Genomic DNA, 18012 nt, shown 5'->3' with positions numbered 1-18012 from the left:
TTGACTACAGTGGGAGCTAGATCAGGCTCTAAAACAGGAGATTTTATTCCCCACTCAGCCAAGTAGATAGGGTGTGCACTTCAGGCCCTTCCCACCAAAATTCTGGCAGGTTTTTTGCAATATTACTGGAACCTACACATATGCTTTTCGTATGTTAATGTCTTTCTTTATAATTATATCCATTCCTTCAGGGCACTTGCCTGTCAACTTCATTTCTTTGGCAGGAGAGATGAGCCCAAGTCAAACCCCTAGATGTGAATAATCTCAAACTTCAGAAGAGGTTGGATACAGACCTCAACTCTGCAGCTTGAGGCCCTCTCTAATTGACAGGCCTGGATTTCATTCTGAGCATCTACACTATTATAGATTAACCCCAAATTGGAGTTTGTCTTTACACATGGTTTAATGTTGGCTCCTTGAGTCCTCAGTGTTGAGGACCAGCATCATCAGAGCAACCTGCACTTCATCAGAGGCAACAGGTCCCCTCAAAATTTGGTATCACTCTTCCTGCTTTATATGGCTACCAAGGCAAATGCTTGCTGCTGATTGGCTGCTGGGAGGGAGACTATGACATACTAGGGTACAATCCAGACTAATGAGTAGCTGTGTCACCCCTGCCATATAACCTGGGGTGCCCTTTGCAATGCCTTGCTGCTGTAGCCTTCAACCTGGACTGCTGACAAACAGCTTCCAGCATGGAAGTCACTCCCAACTATGCAAAAAGAAAAGGAGTACTTGTGGCACCTTAGAGACTAACCAATTTATTTGAGCATGAGCTTTCGTGAGCTACAGCTCACTTCATCAGATGTATCTGATGAAGTGAGCTGTAGCTCACGAAAGCTCATGCTCAAATAAATTGGTTAGTCTCTAAGGTGCCACAAGTACTCCTTTTCTTTTTGCGAATACAGACTAACACGGCTGTTACTCTGAAACTCCCAACTATGTCTCTATGTGTGCTGCAACCAGCCAGCCACACCTTGGCTCTTACCAGCCTTAAAAATTACCACAGGGTGACCCCACAAATGTATGTCCTGTACTGTCCAGCCCTCTCCTGGACAGTGCAAATATATTAAGTCCATTATTCCTTTAAGGGAATAATATACACACCACTTGTTACCCCAGCTTGAACACACTGGATTAGATAAAACAATAAAAGAAGTTTATTAACTACAAAGAGAGAGATTTTAAGTGAGTACAAGTAATGAGGCATAAAAGTCGTAAATGGTTACAAGAAAATTAAGATAACATGCTTACTGGTGCCTAACTTAACAAACTACACTAGTTTCACAGCAAAGATTTCTTACCACATGCTTTCAGCAATCTTACCAACCAAACCCTTAAAGTCAGGATCCTTCCCCCAGAGTCCAACAGCTGCTTCCTTTATCTCTTCAATGTGCCGTGAATGTGATGGGCAGGGAGAGAAAGAGGGGTGTCTTGGGGTATCTTCCCCTTCTTTTTATAGTTCTGTCCCACCCCCAACCCCCTTTGAGAAGCATTTCCAGCTGGGAGAAAGGTGACAGGCAGTCTGTGCGGAAGGAAACTCCATGATGTTTCTTTGCTAAGATGAAGATTTTTTGCCCCTGCCCCATTTTCTGCCAAAGAATGGCCACGTAGCAAGTAATGGTCCATCAGCCTTGTTTACATGTGGCTGAGGGGTCAGCTAACCCACTGTCTCTGAGGAACTGGTTTGGCCATGCCCAGACTTATCTGGAAAACAAACTTTTGGTCGTGATTTCAGCTTGTGTTTATAACTTCACATATAATATTGCTACATGCATTTTGTGGTGATATTGCTGATCAGCAAATTATGAGTTTTTAAATGATACCTCACAAGATATACTTTGTACAAACACTACAATAATGGGCATGGTGTGAACACGGGTCTATTCTGTTGCAGAGACTATGGTCAAGTCTAACTGCTGACATATATGGCTGTGAGTGAATTGAGAAGGGGAAACAAGAATGGCAGGATTGGAGAGGGACTGAAAAGAAGTGTGCGTCTGGGGCAGAGCAATGGCTGTACAACATTTATTTCTGTGAGGACCTGAATCCTGGGCTGTACAAGTTTAGGTCTTGTCTACATAAAGAACTTGCACCACTTTAACTTAAATTGATTTTTAAACTGGTTTAGTTAAAATAGTGTAAAATGTGGTGTGAACATTCTTATTTCAGATTAAGAGTGGCTTATTCTTAGCTTAGTTTGGCTTACAACATTGATTCCTAATCAGCATAGCATTGTTATGGAGTGTAGTGCCCCTTTAGGAACAGTCTGGAGCTTACAGCCAAAACATCCTAGTTGCAATCAAGGAGCATCCTGTCCTGTTTTGGGGACTGTACTGTATAAACAAGAAAAGGAAGTTATGCAAGGGAGTAGGGGCTAGAAGCCATACTTGCTGCTACAAGCTTCAGCTCTTGAGCCTGACCTAGGCCTAGAGACTTTGTTTTTCTGGCTATACCTTTAGTTACTTTGACTCAAAGCTCTGAGGACAGGGCCTTATGAACTGAGTTAAGTGGCTCTTCCCCTTATGCCTAAGGGAAAGGGAGAAAATCCTGCCTTCATCCTATAACCATAAGAGACTAGGAACTCTGCTGGCTGGGTTTGGTTTGGAGGCCTTTTTAAAGGGAATGTTTTTTCTCTTAATTTGCTTTGGGGCACCCCACTTCTTGGCTACTATACAAGTATAAACAAAATAAGTCTGTTTTAATCCAAAATAAGAATGTCTACGCTGCCTTTTGCACACATTTCACTAAATTGGCTTAAACATGCATTTAACTTAAACCATTGCAACTTTCTTGTTGACATAAAGTCTTAATCTATAAACACAGCTCTGCATTACGAGAAAACTTATGGTGCACATGGACCAAGCAGGACTGATATTGGTGGCAAAATGTTTTATATCTTGTCTGGGAAATGCATGTAATTTATAGATAGCATTTCTTCATAGCCTTCATGTGATACTTTGAGGATCTCTCTCTAGTATTGTAGAATGTTAATGCTTTGAAGAGAAATTGCCCAAGGGATCAGACCTCTTTCCTTTGTTATTTTTAAAAGAAAGTGTTTCTGGTTCTGTTTGTTTGCTGCTAAGTTACTGTTATACCAGCATCATCCCAGCCTGCTTCCTGCTTCCAGCCCTGCAAAACTTAGGCAACTGTATGAATTATTAAGAACCTCTGTCTGGGGCAATTTGCTCTTAATGACTGTATGTGTCCCTTTGCAATAAGGATCTGCATAGGAACACAGAGATTTTCCAAGATCCTGGTTTTACTGAAAAATTCCTGTCATTTCTAATCATCTTCTTATTTTCTCAATATTTTTATACCTAGGGAGAGCATCTTCACTCCACCACTTCACTCCTCTGGATTCAAATGAACTGACAAAAATACAGTGTTGAGAGGCTGGATAACTCAGGGCATTGATACTGGAATATACAGCATTTCACATCATGGTTTCATTTCAAATTCTGTCTAGATAGAAATGGAGAGCTGTTACCATTAGATGACTGTATAATGGCCTGTATGAAATGATTTTGTGGTCTCGGTCCAATTCCCAGTGGAATTGGGATTCCACATCACATAAAACAACACTGAACTGGCAGTAACTGATACCTTTTAGGGCAGTCTCAGCAGAGAAACAAAGAAGTGAATGAACCAGAAGAATGAACTAACCTTTCACCGCCTGCTCCATTCAGATCAAGGATGCAACACAAAATCAGGTCGGTGTTAGGAAGCTTGCACTATTGCTGTCTATGCTGCCCCTGACCTGTAAGTACACAAAAGACTTAGTTCTTCATGAACATCAGGCTAGTAATTTCCACAAACTCTAAATTTATGTGAAAAATTTGGAGACTTTGGAAGTTAGTATTTAACCACTCAGGTTAGATAAAAAATACAAGTACAAACGACAGTCTCACATAAAGCTGTGCCATTCTGATTGCCAGCTGCATTAATAACTGTTACACTAACTGCCCATTATATATATGCATATATTACATAGGGGCCAACTCCGTGGGTGCTCCAGTCCCGGGGACTGGAACGGGGGTGGGAAGATGCAGGGCAGGGTGGGGGGCTGGGAGAAGGGCTGGAGCTGGGTGGGGGCTGGAGCTCAGCAAGGATTGAGCACCCCCAGGGAAAATTAGAAGACAGCGCCTGTGATATATTATATTTATCTTTGCATGTAATGGGGAGTTATAATAGTTGTTGATCTATGTGTATAGTATCAGAGGAGCGGGTAGCAATACCTATACCTAAGGTTGCCTGACACTCCTTTATAAGAACCTATTTTCATTTTCTTATATAACTTGAAAAACTGACAGTTTGAGGTGGAATTTTCCATGCTGGATGTCTGCACCTCCCTGAATTTGCCTGGCAAGTTTCAGCAAAAATGGTTTAATCACATCCAAGAACAAAGTTTGTGAAAAATGTTATTTTGCCCATGTTAAAATGTTACTTTGCCCACGTTAAAAAATTGTCAGTCATTCAGAGCAAAATGCCCCAGTCACAGGTTCTTAATAATCCGTACAGTTGTCTAACTTTGGGAGCCTGGAAGCACGAAGCAGGCTGGGATGATGCTGCCATAACCGTAATTTAGCAACAAACAAACGGAGAACCAGAAACACTTCCTTCAAAAACAAAAAACAGAGGAAAGAGGTCTAACCCTTTGGGCAATTTCTCTTGATGTTTTGCAGCAAGAATGTGAAATTTGGCAGGGTGTTGCCCTTGTGTCAGGAGTGTATCTTTTGCCATCCCTCTGAAAATCTGGCCAAATTATAATTCTCTGAAAAATCACATTTCTTATATGGTAGAGGATTGTTAGAATTTGCTAGCTAAATTCTCCAACAATCATGTCTGTGCTAAATATGCTCCATTCCCATGCAACTGCTGCATGGCAATCACACTGCGTATGTGCCATCCACAGAGTGACAGAGCATGCTCCATCCCAGGGCTACAGGGGATGAGCAGGACTTTCCCTGCTATTTATCCTCCTAACGGGCAGGGCCCACTGTAGTGCTGGACTCAAGAACTGAGATCAGAGAGACAATCCCCCTCTGGCATCTAGGCAGCATTGAAAAGGAGGAGGAAGCAGCCTTACTGGAATGCAGTGGGGTGGTGAAACATGGAGACAGCAGGCCCAGCTCTAGGGACGGGTGACAAGGTTACCAAATATCTAATCACGCAAACCCAAACACCCTTGCCCATCCCTGCCCCACCCCTTCTTCGAGGACACACCCCTGCCCCACCCCTTCTTTCAGGCCCTGCTCCCTCCGTCTCCCCGTCCCTCCATTGCTCACTTTCCCCCACCCTCACTCACTTTCACCAGGCTGGGGCAGAGGGCTGGGGTGCAGGAGGGGATGTGGGGTGTAGCATCTGGGATGGAGCTTGGGTGCGGGAGGGGGCTCAGGGCTGGGACAGGGGATTCGGGGTACGTGAGGGGGTTTAGGGTGTGGGAGAAGGTACAGGGTGCTGGATCCGGGAGGGGGCTCAGGACTAGGGCAGGGGGTTGGGATGCAAGACGGGGTGAGGGGTGCAGGCTCCGGCCAGGTGGTGCTTATGTCGGTCGGCTCCCGGTCGGCGGTGCTGCCCTGGCTCTGTGCTGCTCCTGGAAGCAGTTGGCAGGTACAGCCCCTAGGTGGAGGCATGGCCAGCTGTCTCTGCACAGTGTGCGTTGCCCGCGCCTGCAGACGCCATCCCCACAGCTCCCTTGGATGCAGTTCCCAGCCACTGGGAGCTGCGGAGTCAGCGCTCGGGAGGGAGGCAGCATGTGGAGACCCTCTGCCGCTCTCCCCCAGGGGCCGCAGGGGCGTGCCAGCCGTTTCTGGGAGTGGCATGGAGCCAGGGCAGGTTGGGAGCTTGCCTTACCCCGCTGTACCACCAGACTTTTAGTGGCCTAAAATCTCCCGGTTTGACTTCAGTAGCCTCCAGGAGATAGAGCCTTATTCCAGGAGACTCCCAGCGAAACTGGGAGGTTGGCAACCCTAGTGTGTGAGCAGGGCTGTCACCCTGGGCCTTTTTTTGTTTGTTTTGTTTGTTCTGATAGACCTGTGGTGTTTGTTTTGTTTTGTTTTGTTTTGTTTGTTTGTTAGGCTGATAGGAGTTGGGGCACCAAAAACATTTTATGCCCTGCCCTGCAAAACATCTAGGACTACTCCTGGGAGAGAGACAAAGGCAGGAGCCAGAAAGAAGGATAGGAGGGGCAGGAATCAGAGAAGGAGGATGATAGAAGAAGAGGGAATTGGAGCATAGGAGTGAAAGACAGGAGCCCAGGGTGTGAGAAGATAGGGGCTAGGCAGGGTAGGAGTCAGTTGGGGCTGTGTGGATGGGGGGGTAGTTATAGAGCAGAAACCAGAAATACAGAGCAGAAGAGTTTATAACCGAAAAAGCAGATTTCCCTCTAGAACCTGGAATAGAACCCAAGATTTCTGAGTCTCAATATTCCTCTGCTGTCAGCAAATAGTTTTAACACACACTTGAAAAGCATGTGGCTCATCCCTCGCCTTTAGTGGCTGATCCACATAAAGGATAACTTTAGCTTATTACTTCTATCTGTTACTCCATTCATTCAAATGGCAGAGGTCTATACTGTGCATAGGTGCAAGCTTCTAATTTTCCCTGGGGGTGCTCAACCCCCCACTCAGCCCCAGGCCCCTCCCCAACTCCACCCCTTCTCACAATCTGCACCCAGTCTCTTCCCGCCCCTGCTCCACCCTCAGCTCTGCCCCCACTCCACCCTTTCCCCCAAGGCCCCACCCCCACCCCGCCTCTTCCCTGCCTCTTTCTGCCCCTTTCCCCGAGCATGCCCCATCCCTGCTCCTCCCCTTCCCTCCCTGCGCCTTCTGCACTCTGCAGATGTGCAGCATTCAGGAGTCACTGGGAGAGAGGGGGAGGAGTTGATCGGCAGGGGCCGCAGGCAGGTGGGAGTCGGGGGAAGGGAGGGGAGCTTGGGTTTTGCTGGTGAAAGCTACGCACCCACTAATTTTTTTCTGTGGGTGCTCCAGCCCTGGAGCACCCACGGAGTCAGCACCTATGGTGCTGTGTATCTAAAGATATGTCTACACTGTAATAAAAATCCCTCAGCAGCAAGTCTCAGAGCCCAGGTCAGCTGATTCAGGCTCATGGGCCTCATGCTGTGGGGCTAAAAATTGCAATGTAGACATTCAGATTCAAGCTGGAATCTGGGCTCTGAGACCCTCCCCTCTTGTGGGGTCCCAGATCCTGGATGCCAGCCTGAGTCTAAACATCTATGCTGCAATTATAGCCCTGTAGCCTGAGCCCCACAAACCCATTAGCTGACCCAGGTCAGCTGCAGCTGTAGCCGTGCCATGGGTCTTTTAATGTAGACATACCCTAAAAGTCCAAACACTGCTGATGACTCAAGGCGGTTAGTGTGGTTCCATCTGATAGAATTTCTATTTTTCTGCAGTGTGCTTTTCAAAAAACATAGGGAACTGCAAACAAATAATCTATGTTAGAAGAATGTTAAGGTTGCAAAGTCAAACACTTAAAAGTTAGGAAATGCCAGAATTAAGGTTGCCTATGCTGTGATCATTCGCAATTGCAAATGAAGTCAACAAGGGCTGTATTTTGAAAAAATAAAGTGCTATAAAAAAAAACTAAGTACTTTGATGCTAATTACTCTGACAAATCAGTTACTTGGTGTATGTACACACTAATTGTAAAGCCAGATCTGAGGGAAATACATCTGTGGACTCAGTGTTTGCAAGCCCATGCTTGGGCATCCACACTGTATTGTAAACCTGGGTTTGCAATTACTGAACCTGTGTCTCACAACCATGCTGGCATGTCCATATTGTACTATGCAGATCTGAATCAGACTTTCTACTCCTGGGGGTATATCCTAGAGTTCCTAGCACTCTTGCCAGCTGTGCCCACTCTAGGCCTTTGTTCAGGGTGGATTGTGGACTGTTCTACATCTGTTTTTTGGTTTAATGTCTGTAATAGTTACTTTTAAAAAATCATTTAAATAATTCTTTATTGGCCATGACTTTAATGAAAAATCCACTAAAGAAAAAAGTTCTTATCTTAAACATAGGTGCTGACTTCCAATATCTCATTTTTCTCTCACAATAATCCTGGTGTTAAAAGTAGGTATTGTATTTATCTCTTTTGTATTGAGCTAAATTTCACTTCACTTTGCTTTATGGTCTTATCACATAGTTTACAAACACTTTATCTTTGTAACTGAAAATAAATGTAATTCTAGGCTTTCGATGAAATGCCAGGATGAAATGGATGGTCCAAAAATCTATATTTAGATGACTGACTCCTGTTTGTAGAAGACATGATAAATGCATGCATATACACTAAAGAATGATGGATTTAATGATCATACCCGAACTGAGGAATGCTATTTTGGAATAATTAAATGTTCCATCATTTGCAAGTCTAAATAGTCCATTGTTAGCTGGTGTTTCTGTCTGTCAACAACCCTTTCCACTTTTTGAGGGAAATTTATCATTAAAACAATTGAAGTAACTGGAACATACTGCCAGTGTGTACAGTTAATAATGCATTTCATGGAACCCTTATTTGGATCCATCATTTAGGAAAACTTAATTTATGTATGGCTCTGGCGCACAAAAGAAACATATGACAGCCACTGTCATTAAAGTGCTAGCAGTAGCTATCTCATTTCAGGTATTAAGCTAGCACTGTGTTTGTGAATCCTACTAGAGTTATTTTCAAAATGAAAAATACCTTGATTTTAATCAGATCGTTACTTGAACTGTACTAAATATTCATAATTAAAACTATAATGAATAACAAAAAATATCAAATTTATGTTTTCATTGGATTAGTAGAAGTTTCTGGGTCCAGTGATACGTTTGAAAATTGAATACTGTCTGTCATAAATATAAAGGGAAGGGTAAACACCTTTAAATCCCTCCTGGCCAGAGGAAAAACCCTTTCACCTGTAAAGGGTTAAGAAGCTAGGATAACCTCACTGGCACCTGACCAAAATGACCAATGAGGAGACAAGATACTTTCAAAGCTGGACGGGGGGAACAAAGGGTTCTCTCTGTCTGTGTGATGCTTTTGCCGGGACCAGAGCAGGAATGCAGGTCAGAACTCCTGTAAAGAGTTAGTAAGCAATCTAGTTAGATTTCTGTTTTGTTTAAATGACTGATAAAATAAGTTGCGCTGAATGGAATGTGTATTCCTGTTTTTGTGTCTTTTTGTAATTTAAGGTTTTGCCTAGAGGGATTCTCTATGTTTTGAATCTGATTACCCTGTAAGGTATTTACCATCCTGATTTTACAGAGGTGATTCTTTTACTTTTTCTTTAATTAAAATTCTTCTTTTAAGAACCTGATTGCTTTTTTCATTGTTCTTAAGATCCAAGGGTTTGGGTCTGTGTTCATTTATGCAAATTGGTGAGGATTTTTATCAAGCCTTCCCCAGGAAAGGGGGTGTAGTGCCTGGGGGGATATTTTGGGGGGGAGGGGGAGAGATGTTTCCAAGTGGGCACTTCCCCTGTTCGTTGTGTAACACTTTGATGGTGGCAGCGTTTAACCTAAGCTGGTAAGAATAAGCTTACGGGGTCTTTCATGCAGGTCCCCACATCTGTACCCTAGAGTTCAGAGTGGGGAAGGAACCTTGACACTGTCTAAGGACTCAGTCTTACAATTAGACTCACACGAGTGGAAACATTCACTTTCACAAATCCAGTTGCTGAACTGTGGCCTGACTTTTTTGCAGTGATTAAATTAAGTCTTGGAGCACTGGGGAAGTTCCAGAAGACTGGAAAAAAGCTAATGTGCCAATTTTTAAAATGGGTAAATGAGATGACCTGGGCAAGTATAGGCCTGTCAGTCTGACATCGATCCCAGACAAGATAACGGAGCAGTTGATACAGGACTTGATTAATAAAAAATTAAAGGAGGGTAGTGTAATAAATGCAAATTAACATGGGTTTATGCAAAATAGATCCTGTCAAACTAACCTGATACTTTTTTTTAATTAGATTGCAAGTTTGGTTGATACATATAATAGTCTTAATGTAATACATTTAGACTTCTGTGAGGCATTTGACTTGGTACCGCACAATATTTTGATTAAAAAACTAGAATGATATAAAATTAACATGACACACATTAAATGGATTAAAAACTGGCTAACTATAGGACTCAAAATATAATTGTAAACAGGGAATTATCATCAAATGAGTGTATTTTCAGTGGGAGGGCCAGCAGAGATCAGTTCTTGTCCCTCTGCCATTTAATACTTTTATCAAAGACTGGGAAGGAAACATAAAATCATCTCTGATAAAGTTCACAGACGACACAAAAATTCGGGGGTGGCAAATAAGGAAGGGACAGGCCACTGATTCAGAGGGATCTGAATCACTTGGTAAACTGGACACAAGCAAACAACAGGTGTTTTGTTACAGCTCAATGTAATCTATACACCTAGGAACAAAGAATGTACACCATACTTACAGAATAAGAGACTTTATCCTGAGAAGCAGTGACTCTGAAAAAGATTTGGGGGTCATGGTGGATAATCAACTGAACATGACCTCCCAATGTGAGATTGTGGCCAAAAAATCAAATGTGATCCTGGGATGCATAAAACAGGGAATCCTGAGTCAGACTAGAAAGGTCATGTTACCTCTGAATTTGGCACTGGTGCAACCACTACTGGTATACTGTGCTCAGTTCTGGTGTCCACAATTCAAGAAGGAGGTTGATAAATTGGAGAAGGTTCAGAGAACAGCCATGAGAATGATTAAAGAATTAGAAAACATGTCTTACAGTAAACTGTGACATTACCCGGGGTACAATCTGTACTGCTGAACATCTATATTCCCTCAATTCTCTAGCCTGGAGTGCCTTTTACACTGTTTTGCTGTGAAACCAACCACTCCTGGCTAGTTCACACACAGCCTCTAGCAAAATCACTCCCGGCTGAAATATAGGAGTGCTTCTAGTCAGTCACTTCTGAATTATATTGCAGGGTGACACCAGCAAATTCTCAGTCCCAGACTTGTCCTCAGAAATGTGTTATCTTGTACTGCCCATCACCCTTCTGGACAATACAAGCTCAGAGAAAGTCCAACATTTCATTAACAAAAATAACATGCTCAAACCATGTTATCTCAAATGGAGGTTCCCATACACTTTGATCCAAACACAGTGGCTTAGATAAAACAATAAAAACAAGTTTATTAACTACAGAAAGATAGATTTTAAGTGATTATAAGTAATGAGGCATGAAAGTCAGAATTGGTTACAAAGAAATAAAAGGTAAAATGCAACTAATACCTAACTTAATAAGCTAAATGAATTTAAAGGAAAACAGGTTTTTCTCACCACATGCTTACAACAGTCTGGCTGGAACTTTCAACAATGACCCCTCCCGCAGTTCAATGATGCTTCTTCTGTCTCTCAAACATTGTTGATGCCGTGAGGGGAGAGAGGTGATTTGGGGCCTCTGTTCCTCATTTTTATATTTTTCCTCCTCTTTGAGAGTCATCTCCAGCTGGACGTAAGGCAACAGCCAATCTGTTTACATGGAAAGCCCCTGCTGTTCCATCACCAAGATGTGAATTTTCGCTCACACCCTTCTTCCTGCCAAAGAATGGCTGCTTAATCAGGTGACAGTCCATTTGATTTTGTTGGCACCTGGACGAGGCATCAGTTTGCCTTTTGTCTGTTGGAAACTGATGTATGCCTGCTTTTCTAAACTTGGACTGTGTCTCAGTAAAGTTATACAATAGAATCTTATAACTTTATATACAACGTTGCCATGCACATTTTACCAGGACAACCATGATCAGCAAATTATGAGTTTTCCAATGATATCTCACAAGGTATATTTTGTACAACATTTATCATGGTCTTATAAAAAGGATGAACATGGGGTAATGACTGTCACAGTGCTCAAAGACCTCAATTTACTTATCTTAGCAAAGGGAAGGTTAAGGGGTGACTGTGGGGAACAAATATTTAATAATAGGCTCTTCAATCTAACAGAGAATGATATAACACAATCTAATGTCTGGAAGCTGAAGCTAGACAAATTCAGACTGGAAATAAGTTATACATTTTTGACAGTAAGAGTGATTAACCATTGGAAAAATTTACAAAGGTCATGATAGATTCTCCATCATTTACCATTTTAAAATCAAGATTGGATATTTTTCTGAAAGATCTGCTCTAGGAATTATTTGGGGAACATTCTATGGCCTGCTTTATGCAGGAGGTCAAGCTAGATGATCACAGTGATCCCTTCTGGCCTTGGAATCTATGAATCTATGAAGAAAGTAAGCTAAATAACTTCTACAAACTGGATCTGACCTCTTAATAATAATTATAGTTCCATATAAACTATGGTCAGCTGTACACCAAACTCCAGAAAGGAAGTACGAAGTGTTATTTTTCCAAACTATTTTTAATATAGTATCTGATGCACAGAAACAAAATAAACAAAAAATAAGATTGGAATTACTTCTTCTGTCCTATCCATACAACTCTGTCAAGCGTAATGTGTGTAAAATCCATAGTAAGTAGGTGTGTTAAAATTGTTCCATTCTTGTTGAAACACTACAGCTAATTAATTAACAAAGAATATAAGTGGTAAGAAGGTAATAGAAAAAATGTTTTAATCACTAATCCCAGATTTGATATCAAGTCACTTCATTTGGGTTGCATGGGAATAACAGAATAGAATTTGGCCTAGTTTTCCCCTCATTTAATATTTATAAGGCACTTGCACTGCATGGTTATAGGGACAATATAAAATAATTAATATTTTCAATGAGAGCAATATTACTGTAACATTTGATATTTGTAAATATAAGATCACTTTATATTTCTTGTTACTTAATATCATTAATATGTGTAGCATAGATCTCAAAATGCTTTACAAAGGTGGTTGATATCATTATCCCCATTTTACAAATTGGGTAATTGAGGCGCAGAGAGGTGATATATCTTGCCCAATGTCACCTAGCAGCCACTGGCATAGTTGGAAATAGAATCTAGGTCTCCAAGTTCCAGTCCACTGCTCTTACTACTAGAAAAATAGTCTCCCAGGAAATAGCCTGATAAACACTTTGCACCAGCCAGTTAATTATCCAGAAAGTGAATCTCAACCTTCTAAAATTGCTCATATCACTTGTGAGTCCCACTAGTAAAATTAAATAGAAATCCAAGTGTGTTCAAATGTGAGAGCTTTGGAAACCCAGATGTCAGATTTTCAATTATTTGACTCGATCAGTGGACAAGATGTACTGAAAATATTCACATGAATATACAGCTGGGATTGATGGTTCAAATCCTAACAAATATGTTGTGGTATACTAGTTTAAACCCCAAGAACGCTTAAAAACTTTTTAGAGATTCTTTTAGTGCTTTTCCCCATGAGAGATTCTTCAGTGTCAGGGATTTCCAGGTCATTTTCTTAATCCTTGGGGTAGCAGTAAAGAATGTCTCAGCAGACCCTTGACAAGAGGTAGGGGGGAGGTTATCATGCTTCAAGAAAATACAGAGCACAGAAAAGTATTGGCTGGGCTGTTAAAAAGACTGATGATTATTTTCCAGTCATCTTATTTGTGGTTTTTGTTTTTAATTACTTTTTCCTAATCCCAAAATGTTTTGAGACACCGGAATTATTCCTAAAATCCTAATTTAATCTGAGGTCAGAATTTATCATCTCTGGGTTACTCAGTTCATGGTGAAAGAGCACTATGTCATGAAAAAGCCTCGATTTGTTCACAAATGACCACAATATGAACATAGATAATTTGGGTTAGAGTAATTAGACAAACACAGCATTATGTGTTACAATGCGGGTAATACATTATTTCCTGTATTACACATCTGTTTTACCATGAATTTCTATTCTCTATTAACAAAGTGCACATAAGACAATGGCTAGGGATAAATACTGATTGCCTTATGCATGTGAATAAAACCACACATGAGTCAGATGCACAGAATTTGGCCCATATCCCAATTACACACAAAGGTGAAATCTTGGCCCCATTTAAATCAATGAAAGTTTTGCCACAGACTTCAATTTCACTCTAGATGAAATCCACTCCACCTACATAAGCCCAAGTAATGAGGCTTAATATAGGTGGAACCTGGGGCCACTGAGCGAGACTGCTTTGCAGCGCCCTACCAACTGCCAGTAGTCATAGCCCCTAATCCCAGTAGCGCAGGGTTTGGACTCATGAGATCTATGTATGAATGAATCCTGTGGCCTTTCCCCTCATCTGCCCACAGCCCACCTGATTCATGGTGAGGAGACCTTTTCTGTGGCACACATACACCTCTCTTTATACAGTCTCTGCATGGAGCAGGGAATTTTATGCTGACACTCCACACCAGGGTGAATTTCCCCCTTTGAGAGAATATCCATTATAGACTCAAGAGCAGAAAGTGATGAGATCAAATCATTATTATTTGTTGTTTGCAGCCCAGTTACAGCCACCAAGTGCCCTGCGCTGTCCACCCACACGAGACAACACAGTCACTGCTCTGAAAAGCTACTGCTGTACCGGTCTAATCTTGAAAACATTTACTCATCTGAGTAATTTTTGGTTTCAGTCAGTCACATGAGTAAAGTGACTCAAATGTTCACAGAATCAGGTTTTAGCTGGCTAATTTCTTGAGGTATCATAGAAGTGGAGCTGAAGAAGGTATTTTAAAAAATAAGATCTTTGGAAAAATAGCAAATGAAAAATGATCATGCATCAATAAATCTATCAAAATTATTTTCAGTGCATGAAAATGAATAAATAAAACATATCAAGACAAGCTTTCAGTTTAATTCATTCATAAGGTATCAGACATAACCATTTATTACAGAAAATTTCACTAATTTGATAGAATTAATTAAAAAAAATTCTTTGCCTAAATATTCTGTTTATGTCTTCCTTCTAAATGAAGATAAGAAGAAACTGATTTGAAGAAGATGTTTTTAATTGATTCCAAAGGGAATATATACCATGGAATATGCTGACTAGTTTTATATAATTCTAGACTCCCATCATTCAGCAACTATTTCTTTATGACAAGATGCTGCAGTGCTGAAATATTGAATAAAAATTCTCTTACTAGCACTGATAATTAATATCAATCATTTTCTAATTATCAATAACCCTCCAGGCCTGTCAATTTAGGTCAGAATTTTCTGAGAGTCTTCAGGGAATTAGACACACTAGCATCAGGGACTGGGGGCCTTCAACACTGGTCGACAAGGTTATGTGGCACTAGCATTCTCCAAGCTGCCAGCTGTTGTCAGAATAAGAGCTGAACCAGACAGAAGAGCCCACTCCTGGGAGCTGATTGGCAGAATGCTGGGGGTTCTGATTGATCCACAGCCCCTATTTAAACCCAGCAGAGGGGCAGGAAATTGTCTGTGCAAATGGGATTCACCTTGCTCTGGACTATGTGCTTCCCAGTCCTGTGGCTTGACTTCCAAGTATCCTGACCTGCCCTGACTCTGGTTATCGATCCGTGGCTCTGTTCTCAAGTTTATCTCCTGTTTCTGATCTCCTGGTATTCAGACCCCACCTGCTTCCTGGCACCAAACTCTCGGTTTGCCCTCTGAACTGTCTTGGACTCTGACCCAGCCTGGCTCCCAACTCCTGTTCTGACCATTAGGTCAGACCTCCCATGTCCCAGTTGTGATACCAAGGGTCATTGAAAGTCAATAGGAGTTGGGATCCTAAATCCTAGGCTCCTTTGAAAATTCCAGTTGAGGATTGAGTGTTGTTACAGTCTCAATTTTTTGATAAACTGTAGTTGTCAGCGCAATAAGAGTCAACTTTTTCAATTACTGCAGCTGCTTATTTTGTCATTCATTCTTTCACTTTTTTCACATAGGTGGCCATTAGTGGAAAAATGCATGGATCTGATTCTGCAATTCCTCTTTGTGTGAAGAGTTCCATTAACTCAAGCAGGACTTCTCATGTAAGTAAGGATTACTCCGAATTAGGCCCTATAGATAAGAGTTTGAAGGATCGGACCTTGCATTTGTAGTTTGATTCAGGGGCTCAGTGCAGGAAATGGGAATCAAGATTCTTCGGTTATAATTCTGATTCAGCTATTGACTGAGTGTGTGTCCTTGGGCAAGTCATTTAACCTCCCTGCCCCTCAGTTTGCACATCTGTAAAATGAATATAATAACATGTACCTGTGTCACATAGATCTGGTAGAGCTTAATTAAAGAATGGGCCATATTGTGTCCCCATGTTCATCTTCTGGCTAGAGAAAACTATGGGAAACTTGGGCTGCATATACCTGGATCTTTTGTAGGTATTAATAAAAATATTCTTTATACATTTCTGGCCTTGCCACACCAGGATGCCACATAATGCTATACAAGGTCCACTGTGGTCAAGGAGTCCCACAAATCTATGGCATGTGGCCAAATCTATCATGTGGCCTCAATTGCGTTTGTAGTATAATATTCTTCTACTTCCACCTGAAAAAGATGTGGCAGATGGGAGATGTGTAGTTAACACTGTGCATTCAGTGCATAGAATAGACTTGGAGCACCAAGGAACCCTCCATTTAACTAGCTGGATGCAAGACCCACAGAGGAAAGATTTACTTTCTTGTAGGCTTACCACTTCAGCAGCATAGCTACATAGTGCAAATGTTGCAGTTGTGCTAGGCCTATGGGGTTATGGGGACCCAACCAGATGGAGTGTAGCATAGGTCATGGGAGTTAGTAACACTGCTGGGTGGCCAGGAGGTGGAGGAGCCATTTTAGCCTGGGACAGGAGAGGAATGCTGAGCCAGTGAGTGGCCAAGAAGGTCCTGGGGGTGGGGGAGAATTGTTGGTAGGCTATAGGGTGAATGGAGAAAGTTGAGGGGTACTGGGGTGGGGAATGTTGGGACACAGAAGAGTGAGTTGAGGAGGCTGTGGAAGGAATGGAGGTTGTTCGGGGGGAGGGGGAGGTTGGGGCTGGGACATTGGGGCAGTGGGGGATGTTGAGGAGGCTGTGGCTGGTGGGGTTGAGGTGTGTAGATTTTGGAATTGTAAAGGGGGTCAGTAGTATACGTCTAGATAGCATTCATCGCCATGTATTTTTGACAAGTTTCCACTTCCCATTTTGAGCTTATGTCTCACCCTCTGTTCCCATTTCCGTTGGCGTCGAGGTTTGGCACTGTTGGCCATTTTGAATTTTTTTTTAATTCTTATTTATGTTTGAATAGGGGGAATGTTGCATGCTTGTGCTTTGATACAATTGGTTGATTGTTTAGAGAAAAAGATTGAAAGAATAGAGTGAGAGAGCTTAAAGGAAAGGAGGTTTATTTTTAAAAAATAAAGCTTTGGTTAGGTTTAGAGTTAAAAAGGAAAGAAAGGTTATTAAACAGCGGAAAGATTGTTTGGTTAGGTTTAGTAAGGAGAGATGATTTTAAAGGCCTTGTTTGGTGTGTTATTAAAGAATAGAAAGAAAGAAAGGAAGAACTTTTTAAAAAAATAAAGATTTTTGTTTTTAAAGGGTTAGTTTGAAAAAATAGAGGCAAGTTATTAAAGAAAAGAAAGATTTTTGATTAGGTTTAGTAAGGAGAGGTGTTTTTAAAGGGCTAGTTTGGCATGTTATTAAAGAATAAAAAATCTGAGATAAATTTAAAAGGTTTATTAAATATAAGGGTAGGTTAAGAAAAGAGCATTTAAAAAGAGTTAAATAAAAGAGAAAAATATAAAGATAGGTTAAAAGAGAGAACATGGCAGGAAAAGGGAAAAGAAAGCCCCTTTGCAAAGAACAAAGGTAGGTAGCATGTGGTTGAGTCAGAGAGAGTTCCTGGGGAAAGAGGGAGCTGCCAAGGTTCACAATCCCTCAGGCTCATTATCTCTGCCTTTGGATCAGACCAATCAGATTCTATTCTACAGCTGAGTCATAGAATATATTTTCCTGAACCAATCCTATAGCCCCAAGATTTTTAAACAAGAGCCATCTCCCTCCCCTCCCCTCACTATGCCCCTCCCTTTTAACTGCCTTATTCTTATATAAGAAAACAGACCCCAGGCATC

General features: G+C 41.6%; 2 long non-coding RNA genes across 3 annotated transcripts in view; one reads left to right on the top strand and one right to left on the bottom strand.

Moving 5' to 3' along the window:
- LOC144259942 (uncharacterized) overlaps window positions 1-18012 on the bottom strand; it is a 35083-nt gene that overhangs the window by 10952 nt on the left and 6119 nt on the right. The window lies entirely within an intron of this gene.
- LOC144259941 (uncharacterized) overlaps window positions 3010-18012 on the top strand; it is a 39809-nt gene continuing 24806 nt past the window's right edge. The window contains exons 1-3 of one of the 2 annotated variants that reach the window (XR_013344958.1): window positions 3014-3151; window positions 3325-3713; window positions 15852-15938. This is a non-coding gene — a long non-coding RNA (uncharacterized LOC144259941). Of the gene's footprint in view, window positions 3714-15851; window positions 15939-18012 lie in introns of both variants that reach the window. The other variant, XR_013344957.1, reaches the window with a different exon arrangement.

The sequence above is a fragment of the Eretmochelys imbricata genome, chromosome 2 (assembly GCF_965152235.1).
Source record: "Eretmochelys imbricata isolate rEreImb1 chromosome 2, rEreImb1.hap1, whole genome shotgun sequence".
In the NCBI taxonomy this organism is placed as follows: domain Eukaryota; kingdom Metazoa; phylum Chordata; order Testudines; family Cheloniidae; genus Eretmochelys; species Eretmochelys imbricata.
This window is presented reverse-complemented; position numbering and strand designations above follow the sequence as displayed.